The following is a 23,858-nucleotide window of genomic DNA, read 5'->3' as shown; positions in this document are numbered from 1 at the left end:
AGTGCATCTGCCCCACTTACCTCTGAACTAATACAATGACCTAGGCCTTGAGCAGATAGAGGTGTCAGGAGATGATTTCTGAGCCTTGGCCTTGGGTCAATACCAGAAAAAAATAAGTCTCTCACTGCATGAAACTCTTAGTAATAAGTCTTGGTGCCCTATTTTGGGTCTGTCCCAAAGGGCTGAAATTAATTAACTTCAGTATCTATTGCTTTTAAAACACCTTTAATCTATACCACTGTTTATGGCAAGAGTACAAAGGTTCAAATGCCTACAGGGCTAGATGGTACCACAAATGAGTGAAAATGCCAGAGTAAACAATAGGGAGCAGTGAAGACTGTGGCAAATTGCAGAGTTCATGTCCATGCCCCATCAGAGGGAGAAGTGGACACTGAGCCCTAGCAGCATGTGCCATGTGGGATTAAGTCTCAATATTGATAGAAATTCCATTTTTTTAGTAGAAACCAGGAGTGTTGATTTTTTATGTGACATCTCCTATATTTTTAAAGCTGAAAACCAATTTTTAAAACTTGTGAAACACTTTGTGAGAACCAAAATAATGTATCTGCAAACTGGATTTCACCCACAACCCACCAAATTCTGTGTGGTAATACTGCCTTCTTCCTGCTTTGATTCTTTTTTACTTATTTTTTATTTTTTTAAAAAAAATTTTGTTTATTTATTTATTTTGAGAGAGAGACAGCTCATGAGCACGAGCCAGGAGAGGCAGAGAGAGACAGAGAGAGATAGGAAGAGAGAGAGATAATCCTAAGCAGGCTCCATGCTATCAGCGCACAAAGCCAGATGCAGGGCCCAAACTCACGAACCATGGGATCATGACCTGAGATGAAACCAAGAGTCAGATGTTTAACTGACTGAGCCACTCAGGCACCCCTTTGATTCCTTTTTAAAAGTGGATACATAGGTCATGACAATTTTAAGCCCAAAATAGAAACAACCCAACCAGTGTCCCTGATTTGAGCAGGGAAGGATGCTTTCCAGTCCCCCTGCACTGGCACTGCAGCTAACCCACATGCGGATAGGCAGTGGCATTCACCACTTTCCAGTCCAGCAACCAAGGCTGTGAGGCTCCTACCGACGTTCCTCCTCCGCCAGCTCTACTGAATCATCCAGCCCTTCCAGAAAAGGTCGTTAGAAATGAAGAGGAATACTGGAATATAACTTACATGTTGTCCTGAGGTAAAATTGGATGTTTCTGTCAATTCTTGTTTTCCTGAATCTTACAAGTTCTGCAAATTAAGTGTAGCATACACCGTTGGTGCTGCCTGCCTTGTTCTGTGGCAAGAAAGCCAGAACTGATGGGCCTCAATATGTCCCTGGGGACAAAAACTATTTCTATCCAGGTAGTCTCAAAGCCCCACATCCACACACACACATTCAATGCACCTAGACACACTTCTGCCACCATCATCAAAAACTCCTCTGTGTTTGTACTGTCTACTTAAAATTTTGCTAAGAAGATCGATCTTAACCGTTTTTATCACATAATAGTAAATAAGAAGTCAGGAGGAAAGTTTGGGAGGTGATGGATATGTTTATGGCATAGATTGTGATGATGGCTTCACAGATGTATACCTATCTCCAAACCCATTCAATTGTATACATTAAATATGCATAGTTTTTTGTATGTCAGTCATACTTCAAAGCGGCTTTAAAAATCCTTTCCTGTGAATGGGTCCCTTTAGTTTCAAAGGTATTGAAACTAAACCTTTCTCTTTTTTCTAGGACCTAAATGGACATGTGGCCACAAGAACTACCTGCGGAGGGGAGGCAGACCCCTTTAGAACCTCTCGGGGTAAGTGTTCAGAGCAGGGTATGTTTGTTACCATGATAACAAGAGGGTTACATGTTAAATCTGGATCTCTGCTCTTTCTAAGTGTCAGCAAGAACAAGTCATCTTGTGGAACAAAAGGAAAAACACACCCTTGACACAAATGCAGATCCCTGGGCACAGAGCTACAGAAGCTGATGGCTCTCTGGGCTGTTCAGGGCACTGGAGGTCGGGTTTTGGAGGCAACATCGCACATCTGTCTCCGTAGCACCTATGCCCTTGGCACCTGGCAGAGCCCAGCACCCCTAGTGGGCAGAGACCCACCCAACATCAGAAACATGACTGGTTCATGGAGTGATTGCTGAGAGCGCCTTGTCCAGTTTACATGTCTCTGTACAGATAATGATTTTAAGGTTGTGTTTATTTTTTTTTAAGTAAGGTTTTTTAAACAAAAGAAGAAATACATAAAAGAAGCTTCTATGAAGTTAAATTTCATAAGAAGAGTTATCAGCTGTTAAATGAGGCAAAATCAGGGAGTTTGCTGAGACACTGTGCTGGGGAGGGTGTGGCACCCAGGTGTCCTCACTTGCTGTGGGGACCGGGTAAAGTGAGGTGGTCTCTGCAGAGCTCCTAGTGTGGCTGGCTGTTCTTCCAGACACATGACGGGACTGCACTGATCCACCCTGTGTGACTTGCTTTGACCAATAAAATATGAAGGTGTTACTTTAAAGCAAAAACTTTAAAACCAGCATGTGATTCAGCACATGTCCTATAAAAAGGCCCCTCTGCTGTGGTGAACACAGTTGATCCAGATTGTGGCTGTGCTGTCTCCCTGTGCCTCAACAAAAGGACAATGCAGAACAGAGTCCCCAGGATCCGTGATGGACATGAAGTGGCAATGAGAAATGAACCTTTGTGATTTTAAACCATGGAGATTTGAGATGTTTATTGCCACAGTATGATCTAACTTATCTGGACTCATAAGAAGATCTATTTGGCAACATCTATCAGAATTTAAAATATAAATGCCTTTGACTCTTCAATTTCACTTTTATGACTTTTATTCAATTTCTTTTACACAGCTTCACTTTTACACATGTGCAAAATGATATATGTACAAGGATAGTTATGGCTTTTCAAACATTTATTTATGTTTATATAGCATACACTGGAAGCAACCTAAGAATGTGTCAATAGGATTCTTAACATGCTTTAATGTTTAATAAATCATGGAATATCCAGATTGAAGAAGCGTTGACAGCCCAAAAAGGGAATAAGCCAGATTTTTATAAACTGATAAGAAACACTTCCCAAGATATATTGCAAAGTAGAAAAAGGGAAGCTGCAAAACAGTGTGTATAGTCTGCTGCTATTTGTGGAAAGGATGTACAAATGTCACAAACACCATACGATTTCACTTATATGTGAAATCTAAAAAATGAGCAAACAAACAAAAAAAGCAGAAACAGGCTCATAAATAACAAGAACAAACTTATGATTGCCAGAGAAGAGGGAGGTGGGGGATGGGTAAAAAGGGTGAAGGGAGGTGGGAGATACAGGCTTCCAGTTATGAAATGCGTAAGTTACAAGGATAAAAGGTACAGCATAGGGAGTATAGTCGATGGTATTGTGATAGTGTTATGTAGTGACAGATGGTGCTTGTGGTGAGCATAGCATAAGGTATAAAATTGTTGAATCACTATGTTGTATACCTGAAACTAATATAACACTGTGTGTCAACTACACTTCAATAAAAAAGTTTACAAATGTGTTCACAAGTATGTCTATGCCTATATGCTTGTTTATGCATGGAATATCTCTGGAAGCAGAAGGCTCAGGTGGTGGGGTCTCTCTGGGAAGGGGTAATGCAGTAGTGGGCATGGGAGGAAAATCTCTACCCACAACACAGCAATATCTCGTGGCTGGATTTTGTGTTATGCTTAGGTATTACTTCCTCTTTAATTATATAAAACACTGGACACATGCTTCAAAAACTAATACAAGTGATTACCTATAGAGACTGAGGCTCAGAGGAGGTGAGTAGAGACAAGAGTAGAAGCAGGACTTCTTTATGTGTACCTTTGACAGAGTTTCACATTATGGACCATAAGAATATATTATCTTTAAAATTTTTTAACTAAAAAAAATTGTAAAGAAACCCACCCTTCTATGTGAAAGTGGATTCATGTAGAAATCCTTGAGAGCCCAGAGCCACTCGTGGGGGCAGTAGACAGCCCTTCTGGAAATTCTCAGGGGCATTTCTCCATCTTTTAGCCAATGTTGAGGTACACCTCTTCCATGAAGCCTGCTTCGTTTTCTCCACACTATGAAAGGCTTCAGTGTGTGAGGCTTCCTGGCTGCTAGGCCTTGTGCTGTGGGCCCTTTTCAACTAATCTCCAATCCTCATACTTATGCTGGTTGGTGAGGGGGCATTGATATAGAAGGTATTTTAGCAGAGAAAGGGGAATGCAGCAGGTAGACTGAGTCCAAGGAAAAAGATCTTCAGCCCCCAGAGAGTGGTGCCTGTAGGAAGGGCCTGGGGCATGTCCAGCATATCAAGGAGACCTCACAGGGCCAAAAATAATTCTGGTCAAAGGGGCAGAAGAAGAGGACTATGTGGAGACGAAGGAAGAGAGCCTTTAAAGTAGGAAAGGCTTATCTCCAGGAGATAAGCAGGAGAGAAGGAATTTTTTCGAGATCTCAATGGAAATGTAATTGGAGCCTTTGAATATTTTGGAAATATAGGAACAAAGGTTTCAGTTCCTCTTTGAGCTGTGCTTCTTTCAAATGAGATCCTGTCTCAGGCCCGAGCTATCTGGGTCCTCGCATTATACTGGAACTTACAGACCATCTTATGGATGAGGAATTGGAGGCTCAGAATGGTTAAGAAACTTGCCCAAGGTTACAAGCTCCTATGTAAAAGAAACATAACTGTGTCCATGCTCTGTGTGACTCCAAGCACATACACTTTTCCTCCCCATACTAAGTGTGTCTCAGTCTCTAGGTGACATTCTCAACCAGACTTCACAGCCAACCAGCACAGAATGGAGCTCCTTTTTCATTGTTGATGTATCCAACTTCTATCTTACTATGTTTCATGACTGAATGGAGAGATGGCTGAATGGAAGGAAGGAGGGATGGACAGATGGATAAATGGATTCATGAGTAGATGAAGTGACTTAAGTCTCATTGTGATTTAAAAACAATGAGTGAAAAGGGCTTCAGATTATATTCTTCATCAGATATTCACTGGGCAGTAACTGTAAACGGGAGTAAATGGAGATAGACTAAATGTAGTCCATTTCAGAGAGCCAGGTTTAATAGTGCAGAAAAAGCAAGAATTGGAGGAACCATAATCCAAGTTGTTTAATAAATTTCCAGACACTTTCATGTGGAGGTTTAGACACATTAGAGGTTGTTTCTACCTGAGCAGGGAAGGAAGGCAGGCAGGGATGGATTCTGGATGCAGGCAGTGATTTTTGTTTGAATCTTAAAGAAATGATAGGACTGTGATCTAAGGAAAGGTCAGGGGATTGGAAGAAGGGGTGAGAATTAATTTCAGACAGAACAGCATGAGCAAACACATGGAGGTAGGGATGTTTAGGACATATTTGGCCTTGCTGAGGTGAAGTAAGCTTTATGGGTAGGAATATTAGAAGGTAAGACTGGAAGGGACCAGTAATTAGGGGCCTGGAATTTGAGATTCAGGATTTAAGATCTTGATTACTGGGAAGGTGTCAAAGATTTCAAAGTAGAGGAATTGAGCTGGCACGCACATGCAAAACAGTCTGAGACCGAAGCAGTGGGTGCAATGGTGAACATTTGGGCTCTGGAGTCCGACACTTAGGCTGGAACAGGCTCCCACCCATTCCAGATGTGTGACCATTAGCAAGGTATTTTGAGCTTTTTGAGCTTCCATCTCTTCATCTCTAATGTGGGAATAATAATAATGTCCATCTCATAGGGTCATGAGGATTCAATGAAATGAAGTATATAAAATGTTTAGCTCACCCCAGGCATATAGTAAATATTAAATAAATGTAATCAATTCATTATTATCATCACCAGCACCACCAGCACCATCAGCAACAGCACCACTGCTGACACAATCACTTCCACCACCAGCACCACCACCACCTCCATCATTAGCATTATCACCACCAGCAGCAACAGCAACATCACTGCCACCGCTATCTTACAAAAATCATCATCAACATCACCACACCATTTCCATTGTCACTGTTATCATCAACACTGTCACTTCACTCTAAGCATAAAGGTTTGCATGGGACACTGACCTGCTTAGGAACACAGCCATTTATTCCAAACACATTTGCTGAGCATTACTATGCTGAATGTCTTCCATTCACTTCTCAGGCTCACTCTCCACCTTTTTCTTCTTGCTCTGGCAAAGCCAACCTACTGGGACAACAGTAACAGGTTGCCTTGCCTCCTGTCCTCTGGCTGGGTTCCATTGAATGTGCAGTCCCTGAAGGAGTGTAGAAGGAGAAAGGAAGGCCAGCTATTGTTCTTTAGCTCTCTCCCTGATTGTAATTGTAGCCTGATTGCATCTTTGGATGTGTCTAAGCTCCTTCCAGGTGACCCTCCACACCATCCTCCCTGCCTTATTTCCGGATATGGTGAGCTTCCCATACGCACGCTCCTGCGCTATTCCTTGTGGCTTCTAAATCTATACCCTGTAGACAGTTTTGTAAACAGTCCTTATCACAATCTCTTCAGGTTGCTCTGATTTGAGTGTTCCATCTGTGTTCTGTAGGGCCCTGATTGATAGAACATTTGTGTTTTAATCCCAGTGGTGGACTCAAGGCTACAAAGATAAGAAAGAAACAGATCCCACCTCATCCTCTTCAAGCTTTCCATATCTCGTGGGGGAAACAGAAATGCAACAAAAAACTACAACACAAGTTCCCAAATACCAAACTAGAAATAGGTACTCAGAGTTTCAGCAACACAGAAGGAACAGTGGGGGTGAGTTTAAGTGAGAGTCATGAGGACAGGTTTCTCAGAGGAAATGACATTCAGAGTCTTGGAGAGTGAATACAAATTCTTTGGGAGGAAAAAGTGGGAAACCACATCATTTTTACGTGCATGAGAGTACCAAAGTTTGCACAGAAAAGGTAAGTTGCTCAGAGCCTGGGATCCACATTGAAGATAAGAGTTGCAGGGAATAGGACTAAAGCAATTTAGGGATTTACCAGTATCAAGTTGCTCACTTATTTTCTTTTGCTAATCCAAGACATTTTTTTTAAGTTGCCATCTACTATCACTCACCACCAGAATATAATCTTGGAATAAAGGAAAGTCCTTTGCATCAGATAAATTTGACTTTATATGTGTAAACACTACCTGTCCTTATTTTTCTTATTTTGCAGTGGTCAACAAACCGATCCTTGGGCTGACATTTGGAAACTACTGATCTAATCTGATCCTCTTATTCTACCCATCAAGAAGCCATGCCCTTTAAAAAATAAATAAAATTTTAAAATATGATCAATTCTCTTAAGTGTTTATTTCCAGTCATGTAACTGCTCCCCGCAACCAGACCCCTGACCAGCCCCAGATCCTGTCAGGTACTTGGGCGGTGCCAATACTTGATCCTAACAGTATGGGAAAAAAGTACAAAAGTTCCCAGATTATTTTCTCTGTAAATCATTTGATAATATTTTCTGCTTCTAATGATTATTATGACAAGCAGCAAATTGCTAATTGCAGCCATCTAAGAATAGACATATTTGCAGGATTAATGACCAAAAAGAGTCAGATTTAAGTAATAATATCAGTTGGCAACCATTCATGAATTTATATTTAATTTGCATTTGTCTTTAGGAAAGGGAGAAGAGGCAAAGGACTGTTGAGGTGGAGAAGGTCTGAGTAAATCAGTCTCTCTCTCTCTGTCTCTCTCTCTCTCTCTCTCTGTCTCTCTCTCTCTCTCATTTGTTATGTTAGATGTGATGTGAGTCCTTTCTTGGTCTACCTAAATAATACAAGAGGGTACAGGGACCAAGGCTGAATCAAGTCACCACTGTGGAGTTATATATTTCATGGCAGGTAGGTGCTAAAGTCATCACAGAGGTGAAAATTGCTCTAAAAATGAATTTTTGGAAACTTCCAACAGATGTTGTAATAGATTCTGTTCTTTGGTAAAGCAACAGAATTGTTGGTTTGTGTTTAAGTCACTTTATGTAGAAAACACAAAGATTCAAATGCAATGGTCACTCTGCTCAGTGAGGAACTCATGCTGTGAGAAGTGCATACAGAACCACATTGATGGAGAGGATAGAGAGTTTGATTCTATCCATGCTTGCCCTGGGGCCTGCCCATGCCAAGGGGTGGTGGGGGTGGGGAGTGTTGCAGGCAGAATTGCTTACCCTGTTTATGCTTCTGTCCTTCTCCATCTCTCCCCCTTTTCCAAGTGTGAGTTAAGTGCACATCTGCAGCAACACCATTTGTCTATCCAATGCCAAAGAAAAGGGGATTTTCTCTCCTCTTCCCTGACAGCATCTCCTCCAGAGAGAGTTGCTTTGACAAGGAAGCAAAGTAATTTGGGGCCAGAAAAAAACCCCATCTTCTTGCTCTCCCAAGACCAGGCCTCAACCAAGAGTGGACCAGGTCAGGAGAAGTCCAGCTTTTGGGCCTGCAGGACAGTACACTGCCATACCGGATGAAGCCCAGACATTGAACTCAAGACATAAACTTTAAATCAGCTATTTTAAATATTTGCAAGTAAAAAAAATTATGTCTAAACAATTAAAGGAAAACATGAGAATGATGGCTCACCAAATATTGAATATCAGTAAAGAGATATAAATCATAAAATAACGAGCCAAATACAAATTTTAAAAGTAACTGAAATGTAAAACAGCAAAGTTGAGCAGAGAGAAGAAATAACTAGCAAACTTGAAAATAGATCAATTAAGATTATCCAGTGTGAGGAATGGAGAATAAAACATATAGAATAATGAAAATAGCTTCAGAGACCTGTGGAGCACCATCAAGAGTGCCAATAAATGCATAATGGAGTCCCAGAAGAAAAAGAGAAAACACTGGACAAAGTAAATATTTGAAGACATCATGATCAAAAACTTCCCAAATTTAATGAAGAACATTAATCCCAGAAGCTCACAAAATTCAAGTATGATACATTCAAATAGATCCACACAATGTAATAAAACTGTTGAAAGACAAAGGCAAAGAGAAAATCTCCACAGCAGAAATAGACACACAAAGGATTCTCATGACACACAAAGGATTCTTAATAAGATTAACAGCTGATTTCTCATATGAAACCATGGAGGTCACAAGGCAGAGGGATGACATATTCAGAGTTCTAAAAGAAAGACAGCCAACCAAGAATTCTATATTTAGAAAACCTATTCTTCAATATGAAGGAGAAATTAAGGCATTCCCCAAAAAACTGTATGCCAACAAATCAGATAGCCTAGATAAAATGGAAAAATTTCTAGTAAGGCACAAGCTACTAAAACTGACTTGAAAAGAAATAAAAAACTTAAGTAGACATCTGAGAAGCAAAGAAATTAAATTAACACCAATTTAATTAACACCACTTCTTTAAAAACTCTTCTAAAAACAAAAGAGGAGGAAACACTTTCTAATATATTCTCTGAGGCCAGTAACACTCTGATACCAAAACCAGACAAATATATCACAAGAAAACTACAGAAAAAATATTCCTCACAAATAGAGATACAAAATTCTCTATAAAATACCAGTGAACAAAATCCAATAGCACATAGATTGTGAGGTAAATTGTGGAGTAGAGATTTCTACCACTCATGTCTCTCCCCCATAAACATCAATTTGAGCAACTATATGTGCACAAACATACCTTCACAAGAGCCAAAGATTGTGGGTGAGGGATTCTAGGACTTGAGAAAAGCACATAAATAAGAAAAGGCACATTATGGAGTGTAGGAAGGATAGATTTTCAGATAGACATATACAGAACATTCAACCGAATGGCAGCAGAATACCCATTCTTCTCAAATGTACAAGGAATATTACTCAGGACAGATCATATGTTAAGTCCAAAAATAAGTCCTGAAAATGTAAGAACATTGAAATTGTACCAAGTACCTTTTCAACCAAAATGGTAAGAAACTAGAATCAATAACATAAGGAAAACCTGAAAATTCATAAACGTGTGGAAATTAAATAACACACTTCTTAATAATTAATAGGTCAAAGAGGAAAGCAAAAGGGAAATCAAAAATATCTTGAAATAAATGAAAATGAAAACACAAAATACCGAAATCTATGGGATGCAGAAAAAGCAGTTCTAGGAGGAAAGCTTATAGCAATAAATGCCTACATTAAGAAAGAAGAAAGATCACAAATAAATACCCTAAGTTTATACCTCAATGAACTAGAACAAAAAGAATAAACTAGGCCCAAAGTTTTTAGAAGGAGGAAAATAGCAAAGATCAGAACAGAAATAAATGATATAGAGACAAGAAAAACGATAGAAAATATCAATGAAATAAGAGCTGACTTTTTGAAAAGATAAACAAAATTGAAACCTTAAACTACACTAAGAAAAAAAAGGCAAGAAGCAAATAAAATCAGAAATGTAAAAAGAAACATTACAACTGACACAACAAAAATACAAAAGATCATCAGAGACTACTATGCAAACAAATTGAATAACCTAGAAGAAATAGATAAATTATTAGAAACATACAACCTTCCAAGACTGAATCATAAGTAGAATATCTGAACAGATCAATAATAAGGAGATTGGAATTAGTAATCAAAACCTCCCAACACAAAAAAGATCAGGATAAGATAATTTCACTGGTGAATTCTACCAAACATTTAAAGAAAAATTAACAACAATCCTTCTCAAACTCTTCCAAAAATTGAAGAAAGGAGAACACTCCCAATTCATTTTAGGAGGCCTGCGTTACCCTGATACAAAAATAATATAAGGACATTTCAAGAAAAAAATTTACAGGCTAATATATTTAATGAATAATTGCATCCTAGATTCAAAAATTCTCAACAGAATTATAGCATAGTAAATTGAATAGCATTTTAAAAGAATCACATGCCATGATCAAGTGGGATTTATCACTGGATATAAGGATGGGTCAACATATACAAACCAATACATGTGATACACCACATTAACAAAATGAATAATAAAAATCATATGATCATCTCAATACATGCATGAAAAGCATTTGACAAAATTCCACATCCTGTCATAATAAAAATTCTTTAAAAATTAGGTATATAAGGAAAGTACCTGAGCATAATAAAGGCCATATATGAAAAATCCACAGCTAATCCACAGTCCTACTCAGTGGTAAAAGGATGAAAGCTTCCCACTAAGATCAGGAATAAGACAGAGTGTCCACTCTCGCCACTCCTATTCAATATAGAGTTGGAAATCCTAGTCAGAGAAAATAGGGAAATATGTATATATATATATATATATATATATATATATATATATATATAGTGTCCAAATCAGAAAGAAGTACAGTTGTTTTTATTTGCAGATGACAAGATCTTGTATACAGAAAACCTTAAAGATTCCATTAAAAAAAAACAAAAAACCTGTTAGAGCTAATCAACAAATTCAATAAAGTTGTAGGATACAAAATCAACATGAAAAATTAAGTTACATTTCTATAAACTAACAATGAATCATCTGAAAAGGAAAAAAAGAAGTAAAACTCATTTACAACAACAACAAAAATAATACAATACTTAGGAATAAATTTAACCAAGGTGAAAGAGATGTACAGTGAAAATTGCAAGACATTGATAAAAGAAATTGAAGAAGACATAAATAAATGGAAAGATATCCTGTGTTCTGGAACTGGAAGAATTTACAGTTAAAATGTCCATACTACCCAAAGCCATCTATAGATTCAGTGCAATCCCTATCAAAATTCCAATGGCATTATTTCACAGAAAAAGAATAAACAATCCTAAAATTTGTATGCAACCACAAAAGAGCCCAAATAGCTAAGGCAATCATGAGAAAGAAGAAAAAAAAAAAATGGGAGGCATCACAATTCCTGATTTCAAACTATATTTCAGAGCTATGGGAGTCAAGACAGTATAGTAGTGTCACAAAAACAGACACATAGACCAATGGACCAGAATTGTGAGCCCCAAAATAAACCCTTGCATTACAGTCAACTAATATTTGACAAAGGAACCAAGAATATTCAATGGGGAAAAGATAGTCTCTTCAAAAAAATGTTATCAGGAAAAGTGGATATTCACATAAAAAAGAATAAAATTGGAATAAAATTTTAATTCATACACAAAAATTAAGTTGCAATGAATTAAAGATTTAAATATAAGGCCTTAAACCATAAAACCCTTGGGAAAAAACAGGAAAAATATCTTTGACCTTGGTAATGCTGTTTTTGGACATGCCACCAAAAACACTAGAAACAAATAAAAACATTAACAAGGTGGAGCACATCAAACTAAAAAGCTTTCTGCACACGGAAGAAACAATCAACGAAATGTAAAGGCAAGCTATGAAATGGGAAAAGATAATTGCAAACCATATATCTTATCAAGTGTTAATATGCCAAATATATGTAGAGCTCATACAACTCAAGAGGATAAAACAAATAATCAAATTCAAATAGGTGGAGAGGCTGAACAATTTTTTTTTCCAAAGAAGATATCTAAATGGCCATCAGGTACACAAAAAGATGCTTACTATCACTAATAATCAAGGAACAGCCAATGAAAACCACGAGGAGAAAACCTCACACATCAGACTATTATTATTATTATTATTAACCTTACACTATGACTATTATTACAAAGGCAAGAGATAACATGTGTTGGTGAATATGGGGAGAAAAGGAAATCCCTGGGCACTGTTGTTAGGACTGTAAATTGGTGCAGCCCTTACAGAAAATACAATGAAGTTCCCTTAAAAAATTAAAATAGAACTAACATATTATTCAGTAATACCCCTTCTGGGTATATATGTAAAAACCAAAATCACTATCTCAAAGAAAGATCTATACTTCATGTTCACTGCAGCATTATTCACAATAGCCCAGGTGTCCACTGATTGATGAATAAAGAATTGTGAGCTATATATACAATGAAATATTATTCAACCATAAAATAGAAAAAAAAATCTTGCCACTTGCAACAACATGGCTAGTCCTTGAGGTCATTATCCAAGTGAAATAAGTCAGACAAAGACAAATAGTGTATGATCTCACTTATATGTGGAATCTAAAAAAGCTGAACTCAAAGAAACAGAGTAGAATGGTGGTTGCCAGGTACTGGAGGGAGGTGAAGGAAATGGGGAGATGTTGGTCAAAGGGTACAAATTTCAAGTTTTAAAATGAATATTTTCTGAGGATCTAAAGTACAGCATGGTGACTCTAGTTAACAGTACTGTATTATATACTTAAAAATTGCTAAGAGCCCTTGCCTCTCTCTCTCTCTCTCTCAACACACACACATACATACACACACACACACACACACACACACACACACACACACAAAGGTAATTATGTGAGGTGATGGATATGTTAACTAACCTTATTGTGGTAATCATTTCACAGTATATATGTGTATCAAAGCATCATAGCATATACTTTAAACTTATATATGTTATATGTCAATAATATCTCAATATTATTGAGGAATCCATTAGCACACAAAAAGGATTACATACCACAAACAAGTGGGATTTTTCTCAGGATTTTAAGTTTGGTTCAATATAGGAAATTTATCAATGTAATATAACATATTAATAGAATAAAGGGGAAAACTGCATGATCATCTCAACAGAGATAGAAAAAGCACTTGACAAAACTCAATACCTTTCATGTCAAGAAATACTCAACAAATACTTACAGAAGGAAACTTTTTAAGCCTGACAAAGGGCATCAGTGAAAACCTTTTCAACATTGTGCTGGAGGCTCTAGTCAGGGCAAGTAGGCAAGAAAATTAGTTGAAAGATATTAGATGGAAGGGAGGAATTAAGACCATATTTATAGGTGACATAACCTTATATATAAAATCCTAAGGAATACACCTCCCCACACACATTAGAATTAATAAGTGAATTCAGCAATGTTGCAGTATACAAGATGAATATACAAAAATCAGTTGTATGTCTATACTCTTACAATAAACAATCCAAAATGAAATTAGGAAAATAATTTGATTTATAAGAGCATAAGAAAGAATCAAATGCTTAGAAAAAAATTAATGAAAAAAAAAGGAAGACTTGTAGGCTGAAAATTATAAAACATTGGTGAGAGAAATTAAATAAGTTCTAAGTAAATGGAGAGACATCCTGTATTCAGGAATCAGAATACTTACTGTTAAAACTGAAAAACTCCCTCAAATTAATCTACAGAGTCAGTGCAATCTCTATTAAAATTCTAGTTTCATTTTTCCCCTTTTCTCCCCAGAAATTGGCAAGTTGTCCTAAAATTCATATGGTAAGACAGGGTACCCAGAATAGTGAAAAAATCTTGAAAAAGAACAAAATTGGAGTACAGTAGCCCTCCCATGTATGCAGTTTTCTTTTTTGTGATTTTAGTTACCACGGTCAACCACCGTCCAGAAGCAGATGATCCCTCTTCTGATATATCCTGCCAGAAGGTCAATAATAGCCTGATACTACATCACAGTGCCCACATCATTCCCCTCACTTCTTCTCATCACATAGGCATTTTATCATCTCACATCATCATAAAGAGTGAATACAGTACAATAAGATATCCTGAGAGAGAGAGACCACATTCACGTAACTTTTATAACTGTATTTTGTTATAATTGTTCCATTGTTCTATTATTAGTTATTGTTGTTAGCCTTTTATTATGCTTAATTTATAAGTTAAAGCTTATCATAGATATGTATGTATAGGAAAAAACATAGCATATATAGGGTCTATGATTTTAGGCATCTACTGAGGGTCTTGAATTGTATCATCTATAGATAAGGAGGGATTCTGTACTCACACTTCCCAATTTCAAACTTTACTACAAATCTACATTAATCAGGATAATGTGGTACTGGGATAAAAATAAAAACAAAAACAGATAAAAAGAATTGAGAGTCTAGGAATAAACCCACACATCTCCATTAATTGATTTCCAACAAGGGTACCAAAACAATTCAAAGAATTATCAAAAAAATAGTCTTTTCAAAAACAATGCTTAAACAGACATCAAAATGTAGAAGAATGAATTTTAACCCTAACTCATACCACACACAATAATTAATTCAAACCTATTAGTAACAGCTAAAACTATGAAGTTCTTAGAGGAAACTTCTTAGAGGAAACAAAAAGTTCCAAACCTTTACTACCTTGGATCTGGCAGTAGTTCCTTATATATGATACATATGACACAAGGAAGCAAAGAAAAAGTGGATAAATCAGACTTCATCGAATTTAAGAACTTTTTGCATCAAAGGAGGATGCTGTGTAGAAAGTAAAAAGACAATACAGGACGGGAGAAAATGTTTGCAAATCATGTATCTGATCCGGATTTATCCAGAATATATAAAGAACTCTTACAGCTCAACAATAAAAAGACAAATAACCCAATTTAAAAATGTTCAAAGGACTTAAATAGGCATTTCACCAAAGATATGTAGATGATCAATAAATACGTGAAAAGATGTTCAGCATCATTAGTCACCAGGAAGACACAAATCAAAACCAAAATGAGATACCACTTTACATCTACTAATATGGCAATACATCAATAAATAAATGCATAAACATGGGCAATAGTGACTGTCAGAAAGGATGTGGAGAAATTGGAATCCTCATATATTACTAATGGCAACATAAATGGTATAATCACTTAGGAAAACTTTGGCAATTCTTCCAAATGTTAAACATTGAATTGTCATGAGTCAGCAATTCCACTCATGCTATTTACCCAAATATTGTTCACACAAAAACTTGTACATGAATGTTCACATAAGTTATTATTCAAAAAGTGGAACTACCCAAATGTGCATCAACTAATGAATGGATAAATACAATGTGGTATATCCTTACAATGGAATACTATTCAACCATATAAAACAATGAAGTATTGATACTCTACAACATGGAGAAACTTTGAAAACATTATGCTAAGTAAAAGAAGGAAGACACAAAAATATAAATATTGTATGGTTCCACTTATCCAGAATAGACAAATCCATAGAGACAGAAAGTCTATTAGTGGTTGCCAAGGACTGGGGGTAGAAGGGAATGAGAATTGTTTGCTAATGGGTAAGATATTTCTTTGGGGTGTGATGAAAATGTTCTAGAATTAAGTAGTGGTGATGGTTACACAAACTTGCACTAATTTAGATGTTGAATGAATATATGAATGGAAGGAATGAAAGAAGGGTGGGAGGGAGGGAGGGAGAAAGGGAAGGATAGAGGGGAAAAGGAAGGAAGGAAGGAGGGGGAGAAGGAAGGAAGAAAGGAAGGGAGGGAGGAAGCAGAGGAAGGAGGTAAGGAAGGTATAAAGGAAGGAGGGAGGGAAAAAGGCAGCAGGAAGGGAGAGAGGAAGAAAGGGAGGAAGGAAGGGAGGGAGGGAGGGAGGAAGGAAGGAAGGAAGGAAGAGAGGAAGGAAGAAAGGGAGAGAGGGAAGAAGGGAAGAAGGAAGAAAGGAAGGGAGGAAGCAGAGGTAGGAGGGAAAGAAGGTATGAAGGAATGGGAGGGAGAAAGGCAGGCAGGAAGGGAGGAAGGAAGGGAGGAGGAAGGGTTGGTGGGTGAGAGGCTGTGTTCTCCTGGGTGAGAGGAGGACAAAGACATCTTGTGCTTAGGCATTAAATTGGATTTAAAGTCAGCCAGCACACTAGCACACAGGGGGAACTCATTGCATGTCTGTTGAAGGAATGACTTAATGAGCAAGTTTCTCTAACTTGTGTCTTTCACTTTCCTTGATTAATGCCACCTTCCCCTTCCCCGCAACCTGAGAGGACCTATAATGGAAAGCTGAGTATTCACAGGGGCTCATAGGACAAGCTCTGTAGGGAGAATTCTACTTTCCCCTGGTAAGAAGGTGGAGCAAAGCCCTTAAGCCTTCTGAGTCTTTGTGCAGATGTACTGAGTCAGGGTAACAAACATTTCAGGCTAGTGTGTGTAGAGACCAGTGACTAGGAAACAATAGCTCTGGTTCTTGAAATGTACACTAACAGCTCAAATAGCTAAATTGGGTACTCTGTGGAAACAAACTCCTTCCATTGTTTCTGGCTTTATTTTACCTTGCCCTATAAGAGCAAGAAATGTGTTTATTTTGTTCACAGAAGCTTGTCCACTGTCTTTGACCCTTATAAAACCAAAATGTTGATGCTGATGAGGAACATTTTGATTTATAGGCTTGCTTATACCAGGGAGTCACACACTCAAATAGCCACAGGGCCCAGTTCTGGGGTGATTAATAGGGTGTGCTGGAGACTGTGGTAAACCAGACACCTCATGTGACCTGATTCCACTATGATGGTCATATAAGAATCCAGGCCTAACGCACACACACACACACTTCTCTCTCTCTCTTTCCCCTTCCTTTCTCTATCTCTCTTTCCACTCTCCCCCTTTCTCTGTCATTAAGATAAGCTGAATGTCTGAATTTTCTATGCAAAATATACTAATTTTTAAACACTGGTAAATGATCCAATTTGCTTTTTAAGCATCATTATTGAGATACAACTTAAATTCCATATCACTCATATATTTAAAATGTACAAGACAGAGCTGTGAAACCATGACAATCTAATCACTATCCCAAAAGGAAATCTGGCAGCCATTAGCAGTCCCCTTGATTCCTGTTCCTCCCCATACCAGTCCTAGACCATCACTAATCCATTTTCTGTCTCTGTAGATCTGTCTACTCTGGACATTTCACACAAGTGGGATCATGCAATTCACAGGTTTTGGTGACTGGCTTCTAGAACTCAGCACAGTATTTTCAAGGTACATTTATGTTGAAGCACATGGCTATGCTTCACTCCTTCTTTGCTTTTGTTCTTGTTGACTCATCCTCCCTTGTGTGGCTATAGCACACTTCATTTACCCATTAGCTGTTGGACATTGAACAACACATGCCATGAGCTGGGCTCAGCCTGTGGCCATTTATCACCTCTGCCCTGGACTGTTACAGCAGCCTCCTGACTGTTCTCTGCCTCCTGTTTAGTCCTCCTACCCATTGCTGACAGGTGACATGGAGGCTACCAGCCAGGCAGTCCAAGTTCAAAACTTTGAGACAATTTTTCTAAAACAAGTCTCTTAGCATGCATGTTGCTCCTCAATCCCACCAATGCTGAAACTGCCCTTCTCCCTTGGCTTCAGAATGGAGTCCCAGCCCATGAGTCCAGCACACAATCTCCTTCAAGACTTGGTCCCATCACTCCCTACAGCATCCTCTGGTCACAAACCCTGCACTCCAATCCACCACATCACCTTCCCCTTTTCAACTGCTGAGCATCCCATCCTTCCATTCCTGACCACACTGTGCCATGTGGTGAAGCAATTCCTCCCATTGCCTCCTATTGGATCATTCTCTTCTACTGAACAGTGAACTCCTTCTGCCCAAGGGTTGTTCCTTCTTCATTAGTGTCTCCATCCTCAGGGGTTGAGACACAGTAATAAATGTCTTATCAGGTAATAGGCTCAGGCTGCTCCTCCCTCTGACAGGCCCTTTCCTGCTTGTGTGGGGACTAACTTTAGAATCCCCCTCTATTTACTGCTTTGAAATGAAGCTTTTTTAAAAGAATGTATCTGAGCCATGCATCCAAATGTCAGATTTCAAAACACGTTGTGAGCTAAAGAGTCCAAGTCATAAACTTCAAAGCTAGAGCTTATAATGGGAATTCTGACTGACAGCCCCTTAATTGCAGCCTTTAAATATACACAGTCACTCATGGAGCCCAGCTTTTAAAGAAGGACTCCTGCTTAACAGCTTGAAAACGTTAACAGTGGGGTAGAATTCCTTAAGCTGCATGGAGCCACAGATCAGAGAGAATGCAAGAGGAACTCTAAAGACCCCTCTAGCATGAATTTTACCCTTTGCAGAGGCTATCAAAACCAAAATAGGTGGGACAGCTTGGACAAATACAAACAAATATTGTTTGTACTCCAAACTGACACATACAGTTTATTTGTTGGTATTTGGAGTGGTTTCAAAGGAAGAGTAGCAGAGAAATTATAGGTTTATACCCAAGGGCAGTGTACATAGGCTGGTGAGTGGGTGGTGACTCAAACTAGAACAGCCAGAAACAGAGAAGGCCATGGATCCCAGACTCCAGTGACCCATGGGAGGCACCATTGCCTCACATGTGTCAATCCCATGTCAAAGTTGGCCATTCTTCTTTCTGCCTCGAGCATCAGGATGCACCGTCTTAGCTGGTGGCATGAATACAGGCTGTTCTCCTTCACCAAACCCTCAGACAACAGTACTGTAACTGGTTTGGCAGCTGGTACGCCACATTGAGATCTGAGACCTTGTCACTTTGTTCCCAGGCTGTGCTCAGCCAAAAAGCATGTCAGGTTGGTGCTTTTGACACCACAGCCCCAGTTTGGATGGAAAGAGTCATCCTGAGTGGTAGTTTGGTGATGAATTGAGCGGGGAATTGAGGATAAAACCACCAAAATGACCATATCAGAGTGGATTCAAGTCCTGATGTTGCCAGTTAATAACTATGTGGTTTTAACCTTGGGCTAGAGTTACCAAGTAAAACACAGGACACCTGGATAAATTTGAGTTTCAGATACACAATAAGTAAGTTTATAGGACATGCTTATACTAAAATGTTATCTAAATTATGTATTATTTTGTTTATCTAAAATTCAAATTTATCTGAGTGTCCCATATTTTGTCTCATCTGGCAAATGGCTCCTTGTCACTGAGTCTTGTTTTCCCATTTGCCTCCACGTGGTAGCAATGCGTGTCTCAAATGGTGATTAAGATTATAGCATAAAGTGAGATTATGTCAGGCCGGTACAGGATTCTTATTCCATTGACTGTCAGGGATTATGATCATGACAAATTGATGTCCTAATGACTTTTCTCTTTCCTCACCACCTTTATCTGCATTTCAGTTATTTCTAAATGTTAAACTTTTCATAAAGGCCAATGTAAGTTTTCCTCATGATGAAACACTTCTTTTCCCACCATAGGAAGCACAAGAACCTCAAGTGACGTGTCAAAAAGGAAGGTAGGTTTTAAAGGTGGCTGAGTGCCTCCTCAGTGTAAAGATAATGTGATAATGCTGGTCTCACCCACATTTCAGTCCTTTGTGTGGCTGCCAAAAGTGCCTTTTATTTCTCTTTCTGGGCCAAAAGGTGTGACTACAGCATGCCTTGTGTGGCTCAGATCAAAATGCCCTGCTTTTGTAACGGATGGGGAGGGAAATATTGCCAATTTAAGAGATCCACTCAGAAGTAGAAATATGGGGGTGCCTTGGTGGCTTGGTCTATTAAACATCCAACTCTTGAGTTTGGCTCAGATCCTGATCTCAAGTTTTGGGGGATCAAGCCTTGAATCAAGCTGTGTGCTGACAGAGCAGAACCTACTTAGGATTCTCTCTCTGCCCCTCCCCACTCATTCTCTCTCTCTCTCTCTCTCTCTCTCTCTCCCTCTCTCAAAATAAATAAATTAATTTTAAAAAAGAAGTAGAAATATGCACCCAGGTCCTTCCAGTCACCTGCACACTTTGACCGGAGGGTTCCACTCACCACACTAGGAAATAAACATTCCAGAACTGCTCCGGCTGCATTTGTATGCCATTCTGCTGTATCCACCATAACGTCTAACTGCATATGTGCATCCATAATCTTTTATTATGTCATAATGCATTTTAGTATGTGGATGGTTACTATCTTTTAGAGGCTCCCATTTAGATTTATGAAGCAAAAGAGAAAAGTTTTTTTTAATGTAATCTAATTAATCTGAGTGCATTTGTATGCCTATTAAAATTCACCTGTCCGGGATTTTTCATTTATCATTATTACGATGGAACAGCCATATTGAGAAAGGGGCTGCCTCCTCATTGAATACGAAATGATGATTTATTATCCAGAGTGCTTTTAGTTATGGGCTAGACCTAATGGACAGTTCTGTATGGTGAATCCTCCATGCATACTGTAAAATTAGACATGTCCTTTCATGTAAGCTATATCTCAGTGAGGCAGTGGGGGCGTCCTCTAGATAACGGCAGGTGGGTAGCTTCCTCTCTGATTACAGTGTCCCTGGACAGCAGCCTAGTCCCTCCATGGAGTTTGGCATGGGGAAGGTGCTGCCTTGGAGTCTCCAATGCCCCTTGGTTGGTGGCCCTGCTCTGGGAGGGAGATGTTGTGAGCACAAGCAGCGAGGACTTGCCCTGGGACCCTCCCCATATGAAGACTAGTGGAACAACTTTTTGATTCAACCCAGACCTAAGGACAGCACTGCCCATCTGTGAGTCCACATTCCCCCAACCTGGAGACTCTACACTGGGAGGCGGGACCCTGATACTAGATTGAGCAAACCTAGCAAGACAAGCCCAGGATGGGAGTCACTGGGGACATGGGGAGACTCAGAGATAAGACCACCTGCAAAGCACCCCAGAGTGCCAACCCTTCCCCCAACCTGCAAGCAGAGCAGGTTCGAGGTGTCCCACTGAATTGGCCCAGAGCTTGTCACCTGCTTAACAACTCTGGTGGGATAGGGACTGTTCTTGGGTATGTGGGCCCTCACCACCTTTCTGACTATCTATTCTGCCCTGAGTAGTTGCAGGCTCCATCCTCATAAACCACAACCCTGAGCCATTTGAATGATATTCCCCATACTCCACCCACTGAATCTTGTGGCTTGGCTTTTGTGCTATTTGGGCCCTCCTCCTACCCCCAGATTAGATCACCAGGAGGCCAGGAAAGGAGGGGTGCCCTAGCTTTAATTATGAGCCCCAAGCCCATTTACCAAATCAAGCTGAGCTCATCACTGCTTCTACCCCTGGTCCCACCACTTTGTCAGCAGGCAGGTTTCCTGAGGGGGTTGTGGGGGTGCTGACAATCCTTATTGGTGTCTTCGATAAAATGAGGTTTGAATGGAGATGAGTTCAAGTGATAAAAGGACTGTAACTAACACTGGACAATCACAGGGAGAAGGAGAACATTGCTCCCTTTTCAAAGCTTCCTCAGCCCTTGTATTTGCATTAAGAAGAAAGTTTCAGGTGCTAATGTGTCTTTGGCAGCTTTCTAGCACTTGGGAAAAGGGTGGACAGGTGGGGGAGAGGGGAGAGAGAGAGGAGAGGAAGAGAGGGTAGAGAGAGAGAGAGAGAGGAGAGAGATAAGGGAGATGGGGGAGGAGGGAGGGAGAGAGGTAGGGGAGAAGAGGAGGGAGGGAGAGGAGAGGAGACGAGGGAAGGGAGAGAGAGAAAGGAGAGAGACAGAAACAGAGGAGAGGGGAGAGAAAGAAGGGAGAGGGGGAGGGAGAGGAAGAGAGGAAAGAGATGGAGGGAGAGAGAGAACAAAGGGAGAGAGAGAGGAGAGAGGCAGAGAAAGAGGAGAGGGGAGAGAAAAAAGGGAGAGGAGGGAGGTGAGAGGAGGGAGAGAAAATACCAATTCTACTTAAAGAAACATATTAAGTAAATAATTGTGTCAATAGTACACAGACATGACAGATCCTAAAAGTGCCCAATGACTGGAGTTTGGGAGACCTCAGTCGGGGGTGGGTGGGCGGTGGAGGGCAGATAATTTGTTCTGACCCTGGACCCTTCCTCAGGAAATCTGACCCAAGTCAAGACACACTGGTGAAGGTGTGAAGGAGAAAGAAGGAAATGGGCATAAAGAGAGCTATTTCCAAGGAGGGAGAAATTGGGCGGGGTGTGTGTGTGGGGGGGGGTACTCTTTTTTTTTTTTTAACCCATTTTCAAATAATCTCAGACACCGATACAGAATTTGCACTAGCCATCATTTCCTGCACTATGATGGCATGGCCATGCTTAGTTAGGACAGATGTGATTTTCCTTTCTGGGAAGATGATGAGAGAAGCCGAGTAGACTTCCTTGTGCCCCTGCAACAGGGTCCACGTGCTCCCACAGGGCCCAGGAACGGGGCCTGCAGGAGTCCAGTCAACCCAGAAACAGGCCGTAGTTCGAGTGGAGGGAGGATCTAGAAATCTCCCACGTAAAAGCACCTCAGATACGAAGTAGACAGGAAAACCTGAGTGTGCTGGTTGGGGAAGACCCAGGAGAAAGAAGAGGGTGACTAGCACATAGATGAAAAGGTGGTGCTGTTCATGAAAAAGGGTGCTGAACAGGGCGCCTCTCCCAGCCCTGGCTCCTTCCTGAACCCTCTCCTGTCAGGGACAAGCTCACACAATACCTTGTGTGCAATGCGTGTGATGCCTCTTGGGACTGTCAGGCTGTGATGAGAAACCAAACTTTGACCCTCCAGAGCTGGGAAATGTGGCTTCATTTTAGCACCCAGCCCACAGATGCTCTGCAAGCAGACAGTTCTTTCTTCTTTTCCACTGACACCCACATGGAGCTTGCTCTCAGACTCATCCCAGACCTACTTCTTTCCCGCCCTGATCTCCTGGCCTCACTGGACCCTCTGGACTTCTAAATGGGTGGTCTTTGGTCCCAAATGGCAGTCAGGCCCCAGGTCTGGGGTCTGTGGGTGGCAGCTGAGTCATATATAACTAATTCCAGCCCAGAACAGAAGGGATAAAGCCCCTACTTTGGGAACACACGCTGCATGCCATGAACAGGTAAAGGGAGAAGCAATGGGATCTCTCGAGTGTGCGGGAGGGCTTCTGGGAGGAGTCACCATCAGAAATGAGCCCTTTAGTGCTGGCAGTCATGACACACTGTGCACCTCCCACGCAGTCTGTTTAATGAGGGTCCTTGGCAGAAATCGGTGTGTGATGAGCTCACGGGATAAATGACTAAGGCTGGGTTTGGAGGAGGCAGAGCCTGAAACAGATTCTGAGCAAGCAAGACATTCATTAGGGATGTGTCCCCAGCAACCTCAGGTAACGGAGTGAGAGTGTCAGGTAAGAGAAGGAAGCCAGTATATGGTGCATC

At 40.0% G+C, this 23,858-nt stretch overlaps 1 long non-coding RNA gene across 1 annotated transcript; it reads left to right on the top strand.

Moving 5' to 3' along the window:
- Positions 1-1,006: 1,006 nt before the first annotated feature.
- LOC109251551 (uncharacterized) lies at positions 1,007-7,303 on the top strand. Its single transcript, XR_002073574.2, has 3 exons — positions 1,007-1,200; positions 1,747-1,816; positions 7,186-7,303. It is a non-coding gene; the product is annotated as an uncharacterized LOC109251551 (long non-coding RNA).
- Positions 7,304-23,858: the final 16,555 nt, after the last annotated feature.

The sequence above is a fragment of the Panthera pardus genome, unplaced genomic scaffold (genome assembly GCF_024362965.1).
Source record: "Panthera pardus isolate Hobbes unplaced genomic scaffold, ASM2436296v1 HiC_scaffold_18, whole genome shotgun sequence".
Lineage (NCBI taxonomy): Eukaryota > Metazoa > Chordata > Mammalia > Carnivora > Felidae > Panthera > Panthera pardus.
This window is presented reverse-complemented; position numbering and strand designations above follow the sequence as displayed.